The 23,805-nt window shown below is 42.0% G+C and overlaps 1 protein-coding gene and 1 pseudogene across 4 annotated transcripts in view; one reads left to right on the top strand and one right to left on the bottom strand.

The window, feature by feature from the left end:
* LOC136146198 (small ribosomal subunit protein mS38 pseudogene) overlaps positions 1-8,119 on the top strand; it is a 29,095-nt pseudogene extending 20,976 nt beyond the window's left edge.
* EVI5 (ecotropic viral integration site 5) overlaps positions 1-8,716 on the bottom strand; it is a 223,122-nt gene extending 214,406 nt beyond the window's left edge. For 3 of the 4 annotated variants that reach the window (XM_065908652.1, XM_065908670.1, XM_065908678.1), the window contains exon 1: positions 8,428-8,715. The gene's annotated coding sequence lies outside the window, so the exon portion shown is untranslated. Of the gene's footprint in view, positions 1-8,427 lie in introns of all 4 variants that reach the window. The other variant, XM_065908661.1, reaches the window with a different exon arrangement.
* Between the last annotated feature and the right edge of the window lie 15,089 nt (positions 8,717-23,805).

Below are 23,805 nucleotides of genomic sequence, written 5' to 3'. Positions count from 1 at the left end.
GGCAAAGAAGCTTCTCCACATTTTCAAAAAGGCAGCCAAGTTGAGTCTTTAACATTGTGCTGCTCTCTTACATGCACTTCATATTAAAGGCACTATACTTTTCATGAGCTAGGATTAATTCTCAATTTACTTCTATCTTCTCACCATCAAATTCTGGATCAGTCTTCTAAACTATCATGATTTCTAGTATACCCGAATATATTAAATTTTTCTTTCTCTCATGTATTTCATTCAAATATCATATTACACAACTGTTCATTAAAGTGAAAGTTTTATCCAATCTCTGTTAACACTGTTCTAACAAACTTACTAGCATAATTTATGACAATGCTCCATTCCTTTTTAAAAATATTTATTTATTTTTGGCTACATCGGGTCTTTCGTTGCAGCACAAAGGCTCTCTACTTGTGATACTCGGGGTCAGTAGAAGCGGTGCCTAGGCTTAGTTGCCCCGTGGCCTGTGGGATCTTAGTTCCCCAACCAGGGATAAAATCCATGCCTCCTGCACTGGAAGATGGATTCTTAACCACTAGACCACCAGGGAAGTCCCTAGATTCATTTTTAACACGGCAAAAGATCTGTACCAAGCTGAATACAGCAACTAATTATTTGAGCACCAACTCAAAGGTAAGACAAAATGCCCACGGTCACTTCCCTATCAGTGCTTAACACTTTCTTGTGAAAAACAAAAAGGGCAATGATCCATAAGAAAACCATTCTGTTCCTATCTCTATCAAGGTTCCTTTCAAGAACACAGGAGCCAGCAGCTCCTTAAAGATAGAGCCCTAATCATAAATTCATAAGACATTGCATAGCAAAACCTACAATGAAGATCCAGATTAATAGCCAGTTTAACCAGCTTTAGGGAACATTTTTCAAAGTACAACTATGAGGGTTGGATTAGTACAAAACACAATAAACAAGCACTAAAGACACATTGTCTTTGGCCACTTAATCAACTACAAAAGCACAGGCAGGGAACCCTCTCATGAAGCACAGAGACAGACACTTGAGAGTCCCTTGGACAGCAAAGAGCTCAAACCAGTCAATCCTAAAGGAAATCATCCCTGAAAATTCACTGGAAGGACTAATGCTGAAGCTCCAATACTCTGGCCACCTGATGAGAACAGCTGATTCATTGGAAAAGACCTTGATGCCGAGAAAGAGTGAGGGCAGGAGGAGAAGTGGCGACAGAGGGTGAGATTGGTTGGATGTCATCATGGACTCAATGGATATGAGTCTGAGCAAACTCCAGGAGATGGTGAAGGACAGGGAAGCCTGGTGTGCTACAGTCCATGGGGTTGCAAAGAGTCGGATACAACTGAGCAACTGGACAAGAGCAACAACAACAACAAAAGACACTGAAACCCAGAAACATGGAAACAACTGAAAGGTAAATAAATAAAGCTTTATAAATTTAGCCTAACAGAAATCAACTTATACTGAGAATATTTTCATATCATGAACTCTGTGATAAAAACTTTTATTTCAAAAAGCATTTGGAAACCTACTTAGTGTTTTAAAGAAAAAAAGAGTGCAAAGCATAACAAAATTATTAAAGGAGTAACAGAGAGGTTTTAATGGGGAGCTCTAATTAATTTACCAGTTTAAGTTAACTATTAAGATTTCAACTACTTTAGCAAATTTTCTATTTTTTCTGGTACAGAATCCTGTGTTTCCAAACAAAAAATTCTGGGTGGTGGAATGGTTAGTCTCCTGGCCACATGTGGGGACGGTCAGCGTGAGGCCACAGCCTGTGGGTTCCAGCAACAGCCAAGGGACCCACACCACCTGCAGTGCATTGTGGGTGCCTCGGGGTGAAGCTGAGGCTCAGGAAGGCTCTGCTGAGCACCTGAGGCTGCCGCCACACACAGACCATGTTCTGGGGCACCTGACTCCCAGCTGCTCGGGGGTGTACCCCAGGGCAGGCTGCAGCGGCCCTGGCCTGTCTCAGGGGTGCTGGGCAGGCAAGACTGCCAGTCTCACTACAGTATGCAACCAACAGGCCCACATGGGGTTGCCTCCCTCCCTGGCCGGCAGGCTTACCTGGAGTTCGAGGAGATGCTGGTCCCCAGGAAGATATGCATCAGCCCCTGGAGAACTGGCTGGCCGTTTGCTACCTCCTGCCCAGACTGGATGCTGGGGCCTCAGGGACTGTGTCTCACCCTAACTCTGAGTGTCCACCCAGCCAGGTTGGGGAAAGGGTTGGGCAGGAGGGGGTAAGGAGGTCTGAGATGCACTCAAAGATGTGCTCAAGATCTGCCAGCATCATCTCAAGCACTGTAAGCTGGTCAAGAGGACCTAATTCCTGTGGTGGAAAATCAGCCTGGAAGTGAAGCAGATCAAGTTCAAGAGAGATCCAAGGCACATCTGGCAGAAGGCAGGCCTGAAGGAAACCCCCCATAGGCTGGCAGACCTCCAAGACCTACCTAAAGGGTAAAGGAGTCTCCTGTTTCTCCCTCACCCCTGCTACTGCTGTGACCTGCTGTGATAAATATTCAGAGAACTCAGTCAAAAGCAAAAAACAAAAAATTCTAAGTATTACCCCCCATGACCATAGCTAGATTTAAGAATTATTGATTAAAATAACAAAACCACCATGACTTTTTAATAACTTTTATATGTTACAAATATGCAAGATCTATTATTTGTTCATTCACTATTAAATGTTTAATGCACATATGGATTTCCAGACCCAGTGCAGAGATCCACAGCCCACTTCATTTTTTCAGTCCTTCATCTCTTCTAAATGAGTTCCCCACTACAGAAAGTATCAAATAGCTCACTAAGCTGTCTTATCTTTAAAATCACTTCCAATCCTGAGATTATAAGACTCTGGGACAAAGGATACTTCTCCAAAGAATTTAGGGATTTCTAGAGAAATGACAGTTTGATCCAGTATTTAGATGCTCTCCCTCCTACCATTCTATGTAGATAACACTAATGAAACTTTAAAAGCTATAACCCCACAGGGAGGAGACAACAGTGATGGACAGATGGCAACACATTTTTGTATGATGAAAGATGAGGGACTTCCAGGTTAAGATGGCAGATTGATCACACACATCTAATTCTTCTCTCTCCCAGAATCATAATAGGGCTTCCTTGGTGGGTCACTGATAAAGAATCTGTCTGCCAATGCAGGAGACATGGGTTTGATCCCTGGGTTGGGAAGATCCCTTGGAGGAGGAAATGTCAACCCACTCCAGTACTCTTATTTGGGAAATCCTATGAACAGAGGAGCCTGGCGGCTACAGCTCATGAGATTGCAGAAGAGTTAGACAGTACTGCGACTAAACAACAACAACAAAACTCTAATAAAACAAGGATAAAGAAAATTTTGCTGTTGTTTTTAGGACACTAACCATAAGGATCAAGAGAATGGAACAAACAACAGCAACAAAACCTTGAAAGGTGGAGAGATGGATGAGTGGTAACTGATTTGGTCAAAGACAAGTAGTGTTTGCAAAGACAGCAGTGCTGACCACCAAGAACAAACCCAGTTTACAGTACAGAATCCTCAAAGGGTTCCGGAACTGCCAGAGCAAAGAAGGGAGAGACTGAAGAAGGAAAGATCCGGTGAAAACTGAATAGTTATAAACCTAGACCCGCATTCCTCTTCCAAGCCACTGAGTGATCTGACCTCAATAAGGCAGCAGATTAGAGATTCAGTCTCTAAAAAGGGTAAACCATACATTGTGAAAGATGGAAGTCAATTATGTGTCCCTTCACATTACATGCTTTATGGCTCATTACCCAACTCTCTTTTCCTGAGTTCCCAGACCACTGGCAACTAGACCTCTGGCCTCCAAGTAGAAAACTTCCACACTCTCTGGGAAATCGAATCAGGTCAAAAGGAAAGACAGACACTGAAGAGAGGCTCAAACAGCCCACTCAAACCAATGGCCTCAATCCTGACCATACACTGGAATCACCAGGGCAACTTTAGAAAATACTGGTGCTAATCTATGCAGAGAGAAATCAGAATAGGGGTTGCCTCTGGGCAGGGAATGGGGAAGATAGAAGAAAAGGATATGAAGGAATTGTCTGGGTTTTTCACTATGCTCTGTACTGTGTGTTAATTACACAGGTGTATACATAGCAAAACTATCAAACAATACACTTACTCTATGTATTTTACTGTGGGCAATCACACCTAAATTTTTAAAAGTACTGCTACCTAACGTATTTGGTCCCTCAATCATAAGCAAACAACCAAGGATTACCAGACCTCTGAGGAGGGTCTCTACTGCTGAGACTATACCAAAAAGGAAAAAAAGTAACTTGGAGGAAATAAGCTATGTAAGGAAAAAAAACAGCTTAAAGAAACTATCTTTAACATTCTCAGGCAGATCAAGAGATATGCCATCTATGAAACAAGAAAAGAGATGAAAAAACAAGAAACAGGTAGAGGACAGGAAGTAGAGGACAAGAAGTCAAACCTCCAGGCCTGCAGAAGGGAATAACATCAACACACTGATAGGCCTACTCAGAGCCCCAGAAAGGCTCAGCCCTTGAGAGTCTCCAAGTACACAGTCAGTGGGGAAGAAGTAAAGAACTAAAAAATCAGGTTAGAGGTTTAAAGTCAGCTAGTCCGTCTAGTCAAGGCTATGGTTTCTCCAGTGGTCACGTATGGATGTGAGAGTTGGACTGTGAAGAAAGCTGAGCACCGAAAAACTGATGCTTTTGAACTGTGGTGTTGGAGAAGACTCTTGAGAGTCCCTTGGATGCAAGGAGATCCAACCAGTCCTGGGTGATTCATTGGAAGGACTGATGCTGAAGCTGAAACTCCAATACTTTGGCCACCTCATGCGAAGAGTTGACTCACTGGAAAAGACCCTGATGCTGGGAGGGATTGGGGGCAGGAGGAGAAGGGAATGACAGAGGATGAGATAGCTGGATGGCATCACCGACTCAATGGACATGGGTTTAGGTAGACTCCGGGAGCTGGTGACGGACAGGGAGGCCTAGCGTTCATGGGGTTGCAAAGAGTTGAACACAACTGGGCAACTGGACTGGACTGAACTGAACTGAAAGGCTTTCCTGGTGGCTCAGAAACTTGCCTTCAATGCAGGAGACCCAGGTTCCATTCCTGAGTCAGGAAGATTCCCTGGAGAAGGGAATGGCTACCCACTCCAGTATTCTTGTCTGAAGAACCCCATGGACAGAGAAGCCTGGCGATTCATGGGATCGCACAGAGTTGGGTACAACTGAGCGCACACACAGTCTGTATGTGGACCTGCAGTTTCCCTTCTCCCCCATTCACACCCTCTCATAAATTTAGTCTCTGGAAACAGAGACTTGGAGAGACTCCAGACTCAAGAAGAGTGGAGAGAGGCTCAAGGCTGAAAGCCAAGGAATAAAGCAGAAGTATGTATAGTGAATAGCAGCCCCCACCCACAGCCCACTTCCTTTGCCCAGCTCTCAGAACACTGGGAGCCAGGCATATTACCTCCCCCACAGTTTGATTTAAATGTCCCTTTTGCATGCAGCCAAACCAATTTTCATCATAGCAAGATAAAGGTCTTTTCTTGACTTTCTACAACTCCTTCTAGATTCTAAACTCCTTAAAAGCAGGGGCAGCATCTTAATCAGCTTTGTATCCCCAGAGCCTAACATAGTCACACTTTATATTAAACACTCTACAAATCTTTAATTTGTCTCAGACCCGGGAGATAACATGCAAATAGAAAAAGATTAGAAAACCTTGGAAAATTAGAACATACAAGGTGTAATCTGGACTAGGTAGGTGTCGAAGGGAGATTAAAAATTTAGGATTTATTAATGAAATTATGTCTGGGATTAGTTTTAAAATAATTTCCGAGCCACTCCCCCCACTGCCAAAATCAGCTGTATTTCTGTATACTGGCCACAAATGCTTTAAAATATCATTTACAAAAAAAAACACAAAACACATCATTTACAATAACATTAAAAATATCAAATACCTACAAATAAATAACAAATGGTATGCAAGACTTTAATACAGAAAACTACAAAACATTAGAGAAATTTTAAAAGACATAAAGAAATGGAAGAACATACCACGTTCATAAACTGGAAAGCTCAGTTTTGTTAAGAACTGAATTCTCTCCAAATTGATAAACAGATTCAATTCCAATCTCCAAAATCTGTATGAAAGGACAAGATTCTGAAATTTATATGGAAACGTTAAGAGCCAAGAACTGCCCAGACCATCTTAAAGAACAAAATAGGAATGACCCATATCAAGGCTTATCATAAAGTTACATCAATTAATACAGTGATACTGGTGCAAGGGTAACAAATATACCAGTGAAACAGAATAGTGTCCAGAAACAGATTCACACTTCTACGTTCACCTGACTTATGAAAAAGAGTCACACAGTGCAGAGGGGCAGGGATGATATATATTCAGTGAATGGTGCTGGGTCAAATATACACCCATATGGTAAAAAATGAATCTTGACCCCTACAATCCACCTACAACTTACTGTAAATTGTACAACTTAAATGTAAAAAGTAAAAATAAAACTTCTGTACGATAACATGGGTGGACAACCCACTCCAGTATTCTTGCCTGGAAAATCCCAAGGACCGAGGAACCAGATCGGCTAAGGTCCTCAGGGTCGCAGAGTCGGACACAACTGAAGCAACTGAGCACACACACTTGGTAACAGGAGAAATCATCTCCACATTCTTAGGCGAAGCAAGGACTTCTTTAATAGGTCACAAAAAACAGTAATCATAAAGACAAGGACTAAGTATATTTCATTAAAATTAGCAATTTTCATTCATTAAAAAAAACAGGCCATCAAGATTGAAAAGACAAGATATAAAGTGGAAAATGATTAAGTCCAGAAAGGACTCATGGGAGATAGATGTGTATACACATACACATACACAAACAGAACTCATATTCTGAATAAAGAAATACAAACCAATTAAAAAAATAACAAGGTTTAACAAGCACTTCACAAAAGACAACATATAAATGGCCAACAAAAGGTACTCAACCACAATCATGAGAAAAATGTAAAATAAAGCTGCTGCTGCTGCTAAGTCGCTTCCGTCGTGTCCAACTCTGTGCGACCCCATACATATATATTACTGCACTTCCACTAAAATAGCAAAAATTTTTAACACTGAGAAGCATTAACAAGGACATGAGGTAAACGGAATACCATTCCCTGCTAATTGGTAAAAGCTACTTTGGGAAAATGTTCAACTGGATCTAATGCTGACATTTTATTATTCTAATGCTAACATTTTATTATTCACATATCTCATAAATCAACAGTTCCACTCCTGGATATAAACCCCAATCCTGCAATGTTCCGTTTCTTGATCTGTAATAGTACACTTATTAAAAAGTCTACCTGCATACTCAAGACTGGCACTTTTTAAAAATACGTTATACTACAATAAGTTTTCTAAGATTTGACACAAATTTCTCAGAGACCTTAAGGCTAGCATTTTAGAATAGGAGCTTCTGGTAAACTGCAGAAAGTTTATTAATAACATTTTTGAAAAACAAAACAAAAAAGCTACTAATACATTTCAGTCCAGAACAAAGGTAAAAACTACGAACAGATAACTTCAGGATTTTCATGAAGCACCAGATTTCTTTCACCAATGGAAGGATTCTGTTATTCTACACTGAAACCCACAGAAGAGAGATCTCTGAAAGAAAATGCTGATTTTTGAAACCACTTCTAACAACAACAGATAGGAGTAAAGTGAAGGAACCATTCCAAAAGTTTTGGCTAACTCTTCGGTGAAAGGATGCCAACTGAGTTGATCTATGATGACCAAAAGACAGAAAGAAAAGCACAAAGAAATCACAGCAACTCTAAATCAAACACTAACACCACAATCCAACCTACCGGAAATTCTGTGGTTAATTTGAGGCTTGCCCCTCTAGTCATAAGGTGATTTCAGTGATGGCTACAACCGCTCCCAACTGCATCCTTGGGCGTCATTTACCACACCTGGCTCGCCCATCACCTGCCTGGAGACATGGCCTTACGCAGAATCCCCGAGGCCAAGTAAAGACGCCAACTTCGCAAGAGGCGCTGACAGTCTCGCCCCATCTGGTCACCCAGTGGGAACAGACTCCTGGCCTCCAGCGCGGAGGTGAAGAGTCAGTATGCCCCACAGGATATACGAGGAAGCGCCCCCGACACAGCCTCGCCCCTTCACCTCCCTGGGAAACTACTGGGAGTCCCGCTGGCGAGTTTCTTCCGCAGCAACCGCGCTGGGGAGGGTCCTGGTGGCCACAGGGAACTTAGGCCCCAGTGGGGCCGGAGGCGCCCGCCCCGCTCGCGCCGCCAAGTTTAGTGGCGGCCCCCACTCGCCGCGCCTCGGCCCGGCTGTGCGTCCCGCGGAACTCGGGCTCGCGGCCCGCCCGGCCTCCCGGCTCGCCCGGCCTGGCGCGGCGCCCCTCACCTTGGAAACGTTGGGTGGACTCCGTCGTAAACATTAACTTCCCATCCAGCCGGCAGCCGAGCCGCCGCGCCTAAGCGCCTCGGCCTCGCTCCCGGCTTCGCGGGCCGCCCTCTGTGCCTCCTCTCGAGCGCCGCGCTCACTCAGGAGCTCCGGGCCGCCTCAGACCCTGACCCCACTTTTGCCGAGGCGCCGCGGTTTCAACTACCACCCGACCCCTAGCGTGCCCGCCGCCGGCTCCTCCCGGGTCCGGCCCGGCCGCGTCAGGAAGGCTCAAGGCGCAGGCGCGGGAAGGGCCTTAAAGAGACCCGGCCGTCTCTACCGCAGAATGGGTTCGAGCAGGTTAGGGGTCGGACCGGCAGGCCGAGAATAGGAGAAGCCGAAGGGATTGGACAGTGGGGAACGGGGGCGGGGAGCTCTCGCTTGTTCCTCCGCCTCTCTTTCAAAGCTCCAGCCATCGGACGCACAAATGCTGACTTCCCCAGTCTCTAGAACCGCCTCTTGCGTGTAAGAGCTGCACCAAACGTTCCCGCTCCCGGCCCGAAGCGACCCCAGTCTTAAGGCTGCGGGCCGGGCATTGCGGAACCCCTGCAGGGGTCCCAGGCTGGGGCCACGCCATGCAGACGCGCAAGCTTCCAGCTGCCGCCGGAGCTTCCTCAAGAGGCGATCGGGTCACTCTGAAAAAACAATTAACGTGTAAATGGCACTTGTGATTCCAACAGTCCTCTCGACAAACTGGGTTTATGCAGAGTCCGGCGGTGGGCAGAACATGGGCACAAATGTGTGATGTCCAGTCGGGCAGTTATTCAGTATCAACGAAGACATTCTTGGAAAGTACTAAGTGAGGAACAGAAACCAGCTACTAATCCTAGTCAAATTCCAGAAAAAACAGGCAAAAAATAATAACAACAAAGGCAATATAAATTACTTTCATTAGATATTTAGAAGTGACAAAATGATAGTAATTAGCACCCAAAAAAGAACCTAGAAATTAGATACCCCTGGTTATTATCTAATTGAAAACCAGAATTTCCAGAAAGGGTTCCACTGTAATAAGCACTTCAAAAAAATTAAAAAGAAAAACATTCTCCGTTATATAAAAAAAAAGATTAGGAAGTTCAAAAAATAGGAAGTAGAGCCATGTCCTTCCACGCAGATAAAAACTTGAAATATTATCTGAGGCAAAATTTTGCATAACTTTAGATTATGCCGTTATTTACAGTAATTTCAACCAAGTTTCATCACAGCTGAATCCATTTTGTATAAGAAAGCTGAGACACCATGTTAATCTACTTTTCCTTGCTAAATTCCATCTATCAGAAAACCCTGTAGATTTTTACCTACCAAATTTTCCTTGAATCTGGCCTCTGTCTATATCCTCCATCACCACCCTAGTCGAAACTACCCTTGCCTGGGAGGACCAGGCGCCTGGGTGGTGGTGGTTTAGTCGCTAAATCGTGTTTAGCTCTTGCGACCCCATGGACTGTACCCTGCCAGGCTCTTTTGTCTGTAAGATTTTCCAGGCAAGAATGCTGGAGTGGGTTGCCATTTCCTGCTGCAGGGGCTCTGTCCCACCTAGGGATGGAACCCGCCTCCTGCACTGCAGGCGGATTCTTTACCGACTGAGCTACCAGGGAAGCCCGGGCTGCTGATTTAGTCTGGGATTGGTTCACTCTCATGCCCTCTAGCCCCTCTCTAATCCTGTCTCCACACAAATGGCTCTGTGTACCAGGGCACTACCACTTCAGTGGCTTCCCACTTCCTTAGACAAAACCTCTTAACTAATCTGCGTGGTCAGGCGGCCTCTTCTCCACCTCTCCACCTCTTCTCACTGCTCAGACCACATTCTGTCCTATCTCTGTTCCAGCCACACGGACCTCTTCCAATTCCTCAGTTTTCTCCTCCACAGGCCTTTGGTGTATGCTTCGCTCTGTGTCTGGAAAGCTCTTCCAGTACTCATCCTTCTGACCACACCTCTAGTTTCTACCTCTGAGAAGTACCTTCAGTCTCCCCTGCCTTGGTCTTTTCATATCACATGGCACTGAAACTGTAATTATGTGATTTTTTTGGTGAATTTTTGTTTCCCCCACCCCACTCGACTAATTACATCAATGAGGCCCGCCAGAAGCTTGGTTTTCTTTGGTTCATGGTTGTATTTCTATATTTGTTCAGTGTATGTTTTGTTAATTCAATAAATAAGAAGTAATTAATAATTAATTAATTATTCTAATATTAGAATTTGAACTAGATGTGGCTTGAAGGTTACCTAAGTCATAGATAGGTAAAATGTCACAATCTGACATTTGGAATCAGAGTCTAAAAAGAACTCCAGTAATTTTTAAAATTGATTTTATTTTGTTTAACTGAGTTGTCTGAAGATCCTTTGGGTAACCTTTAAAACTGAATTCTCAAAGTACCTGTATAAAGCCCTGAATTAATAATAATTATTATGGGATGGTCCCACATAAACCTAATAATAATGGTTGCTTCAAGGGAGGAAGACTGAATGATTGGGAGTCAAGGCTGGGAAGAAGACTTTTGATTGCCTGCCCTTTTGTACCTTCCTAATTTCAAGCCATGTGAATATATCAGTATTACCTATTTGAAAATAAATAAATGACACAAAAGTGTCATACTCTGATTCTATTTATTTGAAATTCCAGAAAAAGCAAAACTAGTTTGTGGTGAAAAACTCCTAACAGATTGCCTCTGGCAGGAAATTGGGAAGGTGCATGAGAGAAATCTCTGGGTCATAAAACTGTCCCGCTTGGGCTAGGCTGGGACCTGGGACTCTTTACCGGAGTGCTTGCACCTGCACAAATATTTCCTTAAGCAACAGAATACAAAGAAGCTATAAGGGACTAAAAATACTTGCACACATGTACAGATACAAAAAGACCACAAACCAACTGCCATTTCTAAGGTGTCAGGAGCAAAAGCAGGGTACTATGTATGACTTCTGCACACAGCACTACCAGTTGGGTGGACAGACCATCTAAGCTATGCTTCCTGCCCAATCCACCAACTTGCCCATCCCCTCAGCCCATTTAAGAAACCATCTTGCCTTCCACCACTGGTTGGAGCCAGTAAGGGCATCTGTTACTCATTTTCCTTCCTTTGTGCTGCAGCATGAGATCCAATAACTTGCCTGAATTTCTCATCTGGTGTCTTATCAATTTCTTTTGATTAAAGAGTCCAAGTACTCAAAACAGTAACATGCTATTGGTGCAACCACTGTGGAAAATGGTATAGAAATTCCTCAAAAAATTGAAAATAAAACTATCATACAATCCAGCAATTTCACTTCTGGGTATTTATCTGAATAAATTAGTAAAAACACCAATTTAAAAAGATATGTGCAAAAAAATAAAAAAATAAAAATAAATAAAAATAAAAAGATATGTGTAGAGAAGACTCTGGTGGTTCAGTGGTTAGGACTCAGTGTTTCCCCTACATGGGACTCGAGTTTGATCCCTGGTTGGGAAACTAAGAGCCCACAAGCCTCTCAGTGTGGCAAAAAAAAAAAAGATACGTGCACCCAAAGTTCACTGCAGGATTATTTACAATAGCCAAGATATGGAAGCAACCTAAGTGTCCATCAGTAGATGAATGAATAAAGATATCATGTATATATACACAATGAAATGTTAGTCATAAAAAAGAATGAAATCTTGCCATTTGCAACAACATAGATGTACCTAGAGGGAATTATACTATTTTTAAAAAGTCAGGCAGAGAAAAACAGATATCATATGTTTTCACTTGTAGGTGGACTCTAAAAAACAAAACAAACATAACAAAATAGAAACACTCAGAGAACAAACCAAATGGGGAATTGAGTGAAATAGGCTACGGGAATTAAGAAGTACAAATGTCCAGTAATAAAATAAGTCATGGGAATGTAATGTACAATGTAATATAGAGAATATAGTCAATAATGTGATAACTTTGGTGACAGAGTGTATTAGGTTGGTGCAAAAATAATTGCAGTTTTATGTTGTTGACATTTGCTGTTTGATATTGGAATACATTCTTAAATAAATGTGGTTATGTTATACATCATTTTAATGCACATTTCTCCCTTTATTTTGTTTGCTTATTACTTGCTGTGTATTTATATTTATTTTAGACTAGGGAAATGATGTTAGACAAAAAGCAAATTTGAACAATTTTCTTTTTTTAAAAGTCTTTATTGAATTTTTTACAATATTATTAATGTTTTATGTTTTTGGCTTTTTGGCCATGAGGCATGTGGGATCTTAGCTGTCCGACCAGGGATCGAACCTGCACCCCCTGCATTGGAAGGCAAAGTCTGGACTGCCAGGGAAGTCCCTTGAGCAATTTTCTTATTTAAGTTCAAAATGAGTTGTAAAGTAGCAGAGACAACTCTCAACATCAACAACGCATTTGCAATTGCTAGCAAATGTACAGTGCAGTAGTGGTTCAAGAAGTTTTGCAATGGAGATGAGAGCCTTGAGACAGATGAGGAGTGCAGTGGCTGGCCATCAGAAGTTAACAACAACCAATTGAGAGGATCATCGAAGCTGATCCTCTTACAATCACACAAGAAGTTGCCAAAGAACTCAACATCAACCATGCTAAGGTCGTTCAGCATTTGAAGCAAATTGGAAAGGTGAAAAAATTCTATAAGTGAATGCCTCATGAGCTGACTGAAAATCAAAAAAATTGTCATTTTGAAGTGTTGTCTTCTCTTATTCTACACAACAACAAATCATCTCTCAATCGGATTGTGATGTGCGATGAAAAGTGGACAACTGGAGACGACCAACTCAGCGGCTGGACCTGGAAGAAGCTCCAAAGCACTTCCCAGAGCCGAGGTTGCACCCAAAAATAAGTCATGGTCACTGTTTGGTAGTCTGCTGCCAGTCTGATCCACTACAGCTTTCTGAGTGCTGGTGAAACCATTACATCTGAGAAGCAAGCTCAGCAAATCAATGAGATGCACCAAAAACTGCAACACCTGCAGCCACCACTGGTCAACAGAAAAGGCCCACTTCTTCTCTACAACAATGCATGACTACATGTCCCACAACCAATGCTTCAAAAATTAGGCCCTGAAATTTTGCCTCATCCGCCATATTCACTTGACCTCTCACAAACTGACTACCACTTCTTTAAGCATCTCAACAATTTTTTGAAGGGAAAATGTTTTCACAACCAGCAGGAGACAGAAATTGCTTTCCAAGGGTTCGTCAAATCCAGAAGCATGGATTTATACTACATTAATAAACAAGCCTATTTCTCATTGGCAAAAATGTGTTGATTGTAACGGTTTCCTATTTTGATTAATAAAGATGTGTTTGAGCCTAGTTACAATGATTTAAAATTCACAGTCCAAAACCACAATTACATTTGCACCAACCTAATAACTAGCCATACTGTTGTGATCATCTCATAATGTATAAAAATATCAAATCATCATGTTATACATCTGAAATTAATACAATATCATGAGTCAATTCAATTTAAAAAATAAGCTAATGCACAGTTGAGCACCGTCTATAAGTATTGGCTAAGGACTGTACATATTACTATACACTTTTCCTTTTAATCCTCATGCTATGCTCATGAGGTTGGTATCACTATAACCCCCTTGTATATAAGAAAACTGAGACTTAGTAAATACCATGTAACTTCCCCTTATCTATAAAAATAAAAAATGATGGGGCAGTGCTTTGATCCCAGTCAGTCTAAAGTCAGAAGTGGTTTATATTACTTACCCACCAGATCTAGAGCTTTGCAAAGATTGAAATCATATTTTGTCTTAGACTATTTAGTTGCCCCAGCACTTTGCATAGTAGCTGCTTAACATATTTTGAATGAAGGATAAAGAACAATCTTGGTGTTGATTTTATTGGTAAAAATTATGCATTTTTAATCGGTACAAATTATATGAGGGCATGGCAACCCACTTCAGTATTCTTGCCTGAAGATTCCCATGGACAGAGGAGCCTTGACAGGCTACAGTCCATAGAGCCTCCAAGACTCCAACACAACTAAAGCGACTGAGCACACATGCACGCATGCATACGTGTGTGTGTGTGTGTGTGTATATGTAATACTCTAAACAATCTAAATGATCAGTACCATTGTGTTAAGTGCCTAAGATGTACTATCTCTAATGAGATCATGAGCCTGAGGACAGAAGCTTCTACCATTAGCTCTAACCATCCAATTCATTTAATGAAAGAGTTTATGTTTTAGTTTTTTGCTGAAAAATTAAATTTTTTTTCCTGTCTTCTCCCTGTGCCCCCACTTGGAAGAGAGAGGTTGAGGGGAGAGAAGGAGGGAGGGAGGGAGGTGGGGGGAGAGAGAGAGATACAGAAACAGAGTGAGAGAGAGAAGGGGGTGGGAGAGAGGGAGAGGGAGAAGGGGAGGGAGAGAAAGAGGGAGAAAAATTAAATTTTTTATTTGAAATTTTAAAAAAAATCTGTACAAATAAATAATAAGATTAAAATTAAAGCTAAATCTAACTAGAGAAATAGCTAATTCTAACCTCTCCCAAGTGCTTGAACACTTGCATAAGTGAAATTCCACCGTGCGAATCTCACACCAACACCACCTCTGCTCCACCCCTCTGCCACTCGGCTGTTCACACTCTGAATGAAACTAGAATAGAAGATAGAGGAAGTGTGAGTGCAGTGGACAGGGGTCCCCTCCTCAGAGACAGTTGAATTTGAGGCAAATTCAGTTAGCGATTCAAGATTCCCTGTGTTCTAATGCCACACACCCATGATATTGATTTGGGTCACTATCTAAGAAGGGAGGGCTGCTCTGGTGGCTCAGCTGTAAAGAATCTGCCTGCAATTTAGGAGCCACAGGGGACGCAGTTTTGATTCCTGGGTCAGGAAGATCCCCTGCAGGAGGGCATGGCAACCCACTCCAGTATTCTTGCCTGGAGAATCCTATGGACAGAGGAGACCGGCAGGCTACCGTCCACAGGGTTGCAAAGAGTCAGACACGACTGAAGCAACTTAGCATGCACACACTGGGAGGGGAACGGAAGGAGAGTCTGAGTTCTAGTCCCCTCTAAACCAGGTAAGGGTTAAACATCAGAGCTTTGTTCTCTCAGTCAGCAACAGCGTTTTGTAAGTCAGCCATGTGAGCCTCATTGCTCACAGAAAGGAAGGCAAGGGAGGCATTCTTATAACCTCAGTACATTCCCCTGAAAGGCAAAACTACTCAGAGTCCAGAAAAGGAACTAGCTAGTGTTGAATTCATTGCCCATTTTCACTTTGGGCAGCTGGCATCTGGAGTTTCCAGAGAGAACCAGGGTATCTCTTCTAGGACTGCACTGTGCAATACATCAGCCAGTAGCCCCATGTGACTATTTACATTGAAACTTAAAATTTCAGTTTCTCAGTAGCACTCACACCTTACAAGTGCTTAATAATAGCCCACACGTGGCAGCTAGTCACTAAGTTGGGCGGCACACACACACCTTTTCTATCCATCAGAAAGTTCTCTTGGCAGCACTATTCCAGAAAAGGAGGAACAAGACTCCGTTGTGACCTTCAGCCCAAAGGCTCACAATGAAATAGTGAAATGAAAGCCTATTCACTTGGCTTGGTGCTTTCCATAGCACAAACCAAAAGGCACTCAAGCACAAAAGCTGTGGCCTCTCGTACTGAGGTGATAAAAATGGCTTTAACCTCACCATTTCACCTCCACCACATTCTGTGGTTTGCAAGACATGTTATCTTAGGAAAGAACATTGTTAAGAGGCACACAATTCTATTGCCATCTCTTGGCACTTGTGCACGAGCAGGGGCTAGATCTGCCATAATTGTGGTAAAGAACCAGGTCTTGGGCTCCAGTGATTGGACATCATTTCTACATGTGATATCAGACATTCACGCTATCAACTCAACAACAGCTTTTAAAACTCTGCCACCAAATTGGGACATCAGTTGAGTGCCAGTTTTCGCCTCACCCACCAGGGGAGAAGTCCATTCTTTTCTTGACAGTCTGAAGTATCTGTTTTAGAGCAAGACAAAACTTAGTGCAATTAGAGTAGCAATTCCAATCTATTCAATCATCTGGGAACTAGTAACTTCCAAATTAATGCACGTGACTAGATTGTAACCTAAAATTTCACATGTGTTTGCCAAAAGCGTGTTTAACTTCTTTGAACTCCTGTCTTCTCATTATAAACTAGAGAGAATAAAATGATCTACTTAAGCATTGAAGTGACAATTAAGTGAAATAATAAACCTAAGGCACAAAATAGGCATTCAGTGAATGGTAATTGCTGTTATCCAAAGTTACAAAGCATCAATATGCCAAAAATTTAAATAGATTTCTAAAAGACTCTGCAGCAGAAAAATCCTGACTCTACCACCTGCTAATAATTGTTTGGCCTCTGTAAGCTTGTTTCATCAGACAAATAAGAATAAGAGTTGCCAACAACAGAAGTGCTATTCATGTGAGAAGTGTCTAAAAACAGCAAAGTACAATATCAGCTAGTGTTAATTAACTTTGTCCCAACCTCTACCAAAAATGAAACTAAAAAACTCCATTAGGAAGGTAAAATGTTACTTTACAATAAAATTAATTTAGCTTTTATTATGCCCTGTGCATCAAAACACAACTTGGTAGCAACCATGTTGAAGTCATCGCCGAAAGGCCATGCAACCATCAACATTGCCACCAAACAGAATTTGTCAGCAAATTCTGTGGTAACCAGCTTTTCCCCCAGTTAATCGTTTTCTCCACATGAGAAATTTGAAACCCATGCGGCCACATTGTCTCCTCTGAAAAAGCACATTCAGAAAAGAAAACCAGCAGCCAATTACAGCAAGGAGAGAAACAGTATTGGATTACAGAAGTCAGTTATTAAAATAACCTTTCTTACAGGTGTGGAATTAAACCTAACACTTCATAAACTTTTGTTCAACACTCAGATGGCCACAGAATAAGGAGACAACAGTCTCAAAATAAAGCTGAAATGTTAACAAGCTGTTCCTGTGACTTGAAGATCAAGCAAGGTATATTAATCCTAACTCAATAACAAAATATCTTGTTGGAGGAATTACATTTTCATAAGTGTTAATGTAAAATCAAACATTGTTTTAGACATTTACCTGTTTCCTATTAGAGTTTCTAAAGGCAGAAGTCATTTTGGTGGTAACCATGATAAGCAAAGACAGGGAGACTGGGGATTTGAATTGAATTTATCGCTGACTCACAGGGAGTGTTTACAAGTCGTTGCCACTGGGACCCACCCATTCAACACCCTTTCAGTTCCACCCTATACATTTGTTCAGGCAGCACCCTTGGGGGAAGCTGGGAATGTGGAGGACTAGGAATGCAGTAAACGAAGCTTTTGGGGCATAAGGGTGCTGATTTTTTTTTCACCTTTCCTTCCTTTATTCCTCCATCTCTCCCTTTTCTTTCTTTCACTTTCCTTCCTACTTTCTTCCTTTCAATGATTTGATTTGTCTCAGAATGACAATTATAACACTAATTGTTATTGTGTTTGGGGTGTCAAGTCTGAGCCACTGGCTAGAAGCTTCTTTATATTAGCTGGTTTCAGTACCTAAATTTGACTCTAGACAAAATTATTAATTTGTCAAGTTCTATTTTTTGCTTTTTTCTACTCTTTAATTGAGGTTTTGGAATACTGCAGGCTGGTGTGTTAATGGATATTGCATTTGTGTTATTCAGGATTATTCATTGAGAGTTTCTATGAAATACAGAGGCAAGATGTATACCTTATGAGAGATATTTAAATAGAGATAAATCACTCTCCTTGAGTTGAGCTATGGAAGCAGTTTATCTATCATGTCACTTAATCTTCACTGTAATCCTATTATTATTCTCATTTATAAGTGAAATCTTCTGCTTCTGTTTCTGTTTCTGAAGCAGAAGATATTAAGAAGAGGTGGCAAGAATACACAGAAGAACTATACAGAAAAGATCTTCACAACCCAGATAATCACGATGGTGTGATCACTCACCTAGAGCCAGACATCCTGGAATGTGAAGTCAAGTGGGCCTTAGAAAGCATCACTACAAACAAAGTTAGTGGAGGTGATGGAATTCCAGTTGAGCTATTTCAAATCCTGAAAGATGATGCTGTTAAAGTGCTGCACTCAATATGCCAGCAAATTTGGAAAACTCAGCAGTGGCCACAGGACTGGAAAAGGTCAGTTTTCATTCCAATCCCAAAGAAAGGCAATGCCAAGAATGCTTGAAATACCACACAATTGCACTCATCTCACATGCTAGTAAAGTAATGCTCAAAATTCTCCAAGCCAGGCTTCAGCAATACCTGAACTGTGAACTTCCAGATGTTCAAACTGGTTTTAGAAAAGGCAGAGAAACCAGAGATCAAATTGTCAACATCCACTGGATCATTGAAAAAGCAAGAGAGTTCCAGAAAAACATATATTTCTGCTTTATTGATTATGCCAAAGCCTTTGACTGTGTGGGTCACAATAAAATGTGGAAAATTCTGAAAGAGATGAGAATACCAGACTACCTGAACTGCCTCTTGAGAAACCTATATGCAGGTCAGGAAGCAACAGTTAGAACTGGACATGGAACAACAGACTGGATCCAAATAGGAAAAGAAGGCTGTATATTGTCACCCTGCTTATTTAACTTATATGCAGAGTACATAATGAGAAATGCTGGGTTGAAAGAAGCACAAGCTGGAATCAAGATTGCCGGGAGAAATATCAATAACCTCAGATATGTAGACAACACCATGCTTATGGCAGAAAGTGAAGAGGAACTAAAAAGCCTCTTGATGAAAGTGAAAGAGGCAAGTGAAAAAGCTGGCTTAAAGCTCAACATTCAGAAAACTAAGATCATGGCATCTGGTTCCATCACTTCATGGGAAATAGATTAGGAAACAGTGGAAACAGTGTCTGACTTTATTTTGGGGGGCTCCAAAATCACTGCAGATGGTGATTGCAGCCATGAAATTAAAAGACACTTACTCCTTGGAAGGAAAGTTATGACCAGCCTAAATAGCATATTAAAAAGCAGAGACATTACTTTGCCAACAAAGGTCCGTCTAGTCAAGGCTATGGTTTTTCCAGTAGTTGTGTATGGATGTGAGAGCTGGATCGTGAAGAAAGCTGAACGCTTAAGAATTGATGCTTTTGAACTGTGGTGTTGGAGAAGACTCTTGAGAGTCCCTTGGACTGCAAGGAGATCCAACTAGTCCATCCTAAAGGAGATCAGTCCTGGGTGTTCATTGGAAGGACTGATGCTGAAGCTGAAACTCCAATACTTTGGCCACCTCATGAGAAGAGTTGGCTCATTGGAAAAGACCCTGATGCTGGCAGGGATTGGGGGCAAGAGGAGAAGGGGATGACAGAGGATGAGATGGCTGGATGGCATCACCGACTCAATGGTCATGGGTTTAGGTAGACTCCGGGAGTTGGAGATGGACAGGGAGGCCTGGCATGCTGTATTCATGGAGTTGCAAAGAGTCAGACAAGAACATAGAATTGTGTCAGACACTTTTCTAAAAGGAAGGGCAATAACTAATATTCTCAGTTCATATCACCGATAATGTAATGTGCTTCCAAAATGGGGTGGCTGTGGTTGCTGCTGCTACTAAGTTGCATCATTGTGTCCCACTTTTTGTGACCTTACAGATGGTACCGCACTCCCCCGCCACCCCGGCTCTTCTGTCCATGGAGTTCACCAGTCAAGAATACTAGAGTGGGTTGCCATGCCTTTGTTCACGGGATCTTCCCAACCCAGAGATCAAACATGCTTCTCTTACAACTCCAGCACTGGCAAGTGGGTTCTGTACCACTGACATCACCTGGGAAGCCCACAGGTATCATTTGGCCCGTATAAAAGATGGGGACACTATGGCTGGCCCAAAGTCACAATGACAGAAAAACAAAAAGTCAAAATACAGTCATAATTCTCTCTGCACTGTGTTGTTTGAAGTTACAAAAATGTAGTACCTGTGTTGAGACTCTCGTTTAAGAACGTATGGTCTCCTGTACAAGACAGACATGTGAACAAATAAATGGACAATAATGATATGTTCTATTATTTGGAGATATAGTATGATGGGAACATACAGAGTGGGGATCTACCTGATCTGGCCAGGGAGTTGTACTATTTTTAATCTGCCCACATCCCCTTCCATCTTCTAATAACAGGTGTAGACACCTGACCTCAAGCTAAACCAATCATGTTACCTTGATCCCCTGACCACAGTAACTGGCTCAAGGGGGTAGGCTTGGGAGAAACCTCCCTGAGGATTTTTCAGGCCAGAGCCGCCCTTTGCCTTCTCATTATGAAGCTCAGGGATTTGAACCCAGAGATCCTGGCTGTTCTCAGAGAAGTAAAAAATGAAACAGAGAGCATCCTGAAGATATAGAATCCTCAGTTCCAGTCAATCCTGCCTTTCTTAGGCCTCTGTTGCTCTGATTTCTCTTTAATGCTGTGGCCTCACCAAGAACCTCTAAGCAACTCATTCACTCATCAAGTATTTTCTGAACATTTACATATATATGCTGCCTATGTAATACACGGCTTATTATACCAGGTTATTACTCTAGGTACTGTTGTAGGCAGTGGGGATAGGCACAGGTGGTAGCCACCCTCTGTTTGGCCCCCAGCGATCCTCGCTGCCTGTCCTTCTGTGCTTGTACAGTCCCTCCCACATTAATAGGGCTGGACTGTGTGACCTATAACATACAGGGAAAGCACAGGGTATCACCTCTGAGACGAGGTCATTAGGGCACTCTAGTTTTTCCTGTTCTCTTACACGGCCTGCTTTGGGGGAGGTCAGCAGCTACGTGTGAGAAACTCTATTAAGAACAAATCTAAGGCCTCCCGTCAGCATCGAGAACCGACTTGAAAGCCATGTCAATGAGCCACCTGGGAAATAGACCCTTTAGTCCCGGTCAAGTTTTCAGATAACTTCAGTCCTAGCCCACATCTGACTGAATCCCGCAAGATTCAGTCAGAATGGCCCTAAACCAGGGCCATTCAGCAAGCTGCTCCCAAATTCCTGACACGTCAAAACTGTAAGGGATAATGAATGTTTAGTAGGGCTTCCCTGGTGGTCCAGTGGTTGAGAATCCGCCTCCCAAGGCAGGGGACGCGGGTTTGGTTCCTGGTCCGAGATGATCATCCTCTGCACGGCAACTGCTGAGGCCACCCTCTAGAGCCTGTGTTCTGCAACAAGAGAAGCCAACGCAATGAGAAACCTGTGCACGCCAACAGAGTAATCCCTACACACTACAGCTAGAGAAAACCTGCGCACAGCAACGAAGATGCAGTGTACCCAAAACAAACACTAAACAATAATAAATGTTTATTGCTGTTCTAAGGCACTACATTTTAAAGTGTTTTTTTAACCACAAATAGCAATAAATGGCAATGGTAATAAAAATTAATACAATATGTCAATGACAAGAACAGACAGAAACCGTGCCTTCCTGGAGCTCAAATTCTTGTAGGAGAAAACAGACAATAAGCAGATATATACTATAAGCAAAAAAAATAGTAGGAAAGCTGAATATCCACATGTAAAAGACTGCCTTATACCACATAAAAAAGTTAATTCAAAGTAAATCAAGGACTTAAGCTTAAGAACTAAAGCTATAAACTCACTTTAAAAACAGGAGGAAATCTTTATAACATAGAATTTCTTAAATGTGACACCCAAAACACAGGCAACAAAAAGAAAACTACATAAATTGGATTTCATCAAAATTAAAAATGTGTCTGAATCAAAGGACACTATCAAAAGAGTTAAAAAATAACTCATGGAAAGGGAGAAAATATTTTCAAATCATGTATTTGATGAGGAATTAATACCTAAGCTATATAAAGAAATGCTACAGTTGAATAACAAAAAAGCAAATAAACCAATTTAAAAATGGGAAAAGAACATGAACAGACATTTCACCCAAAAAGATATAAAACAGCACATGAAAGGATGCACAATATTATTCAGTTCAATTCAGTCACTCAGTCTTGTCCAACTCTTTGCAACCCCATGAATTATAGCACTCCAGGCCTCCCTGTCCATTACCAACTCCCGGAGTTTACTCAAACTCATGTCCATTGATTTGGCAATGTCTTCCAACCATCTCACCCTCTGCCGTCCCCTTCTCCTCCTTCCTTCAAGCTTTCCCACCATCAGGGTCTTTTCCAATGAGTCAATTCTTCACATCATATAGCCAAAGTATTGGGCCTTCAGCTTCAGCATCTGTCCTTTCAATGAATATTCGGGAATGATTCCCTTTAGGATTGACTGGTTTGGTCATCTTGCTGTCCAAGGGACTCTCAAGAGTCTTCTCCAACACCATAATTCAAAAGCATCAATTCTTTGGCGCTCAGCTTTCTTTATGGTCCAGCTCTCACATCCTTACATGACTACCAGAAAAACCATAGTATCGACTAGATGAACTTTTGTTGGTCAAGTATTATCTCTGCTTTTTAACATGTTGTCTAGGTTTGTCATAACTTTTCTTCCAAGGAGCAAGCATCTTTTAATTTTATGACTGCCGTCACCATCTTCAGTGATTTTGGAGCCCAAGAAAATAAAGTCTGTCATTGTTTCTACTGTTTCCCCATCTATTTGCCATGAAGTGATGGGACTGGATACCATGATCTTTGTTTTTTGAACGTTGAGTTTTAAGCCAGCTTTTTCACTCTCCTCTTTCACATTCATCAAGATGCTCTTTAGTTCTTCTTCACTTTCTGCCATAAGGGTGGTGTCATCTGCATATCTGAGGTTATTGATATTTCTCCCAGCAGTCTTGATTCCAGCTTGTGCTTCATCCAGCCTGGCATTTCACATGATGTACTCTGTCTAGAAGTTAAATAAGCAAGGTGACAATACACAGCCTTGATGTACTCCTTTCTCAATTTGGAACCAGTCTGTTGGTCCATGTCCAATTCTAACTGTTGCTTCTTGACCTGCATACAGATTTCTCAGGAGGCAGGTCAGGTGGTCTGGTATTCCCATCTCTTGAAGAATTTTCCACAGTTTATTGTGACTCACACAGTCAAGGGCTTTGGCATAGTCAATAAAGCAGAAGTAGATGTTTTTCTGGAACTCTCTTGCTTTTTTGATGATCCAATGGATGTCGGCAATTTGACTCTGGTTCCTCTGCCTTTTCTAAATCCAGCTTGAACATCTGGAAGTTCATGGTTCATGTACTGTTGAAGCCTGGCTTGGGGAGTTTTGAGCATTACTTTGCTAGCGTGTGAGATGAGTGCAATCGTGCAGTAGTTTGAGCATTCTTTGGCATTGTCTTTCTTAGGGACTGGAATGAAAATTTACCTTTTCCAGTCCTGTGGCCACTGCTGAGTTTTCCAAATTTGCTGGCATATTGAGTGCAGCACTTTGTGAGTCTCAAATAACAT

This window comes from Muntiacus reevesi, chromosome 1 (genome assembly GCF_963930625.1).
Source record: "Muntiacus reevesi chromosome 1, mMunRee1.1, whole genome shotgun sequence".
NCBI classification, from domain to species: domain Eukaryota; kingdom Metazoa; phylum Chordata; class Mammalia; order Artiodactyla; family Cervidae; genus Muntiacus; species Muntiacus reevesi.
This window is presented reverse-complemented; position numbering and strand designations above follow the sequence as displayed.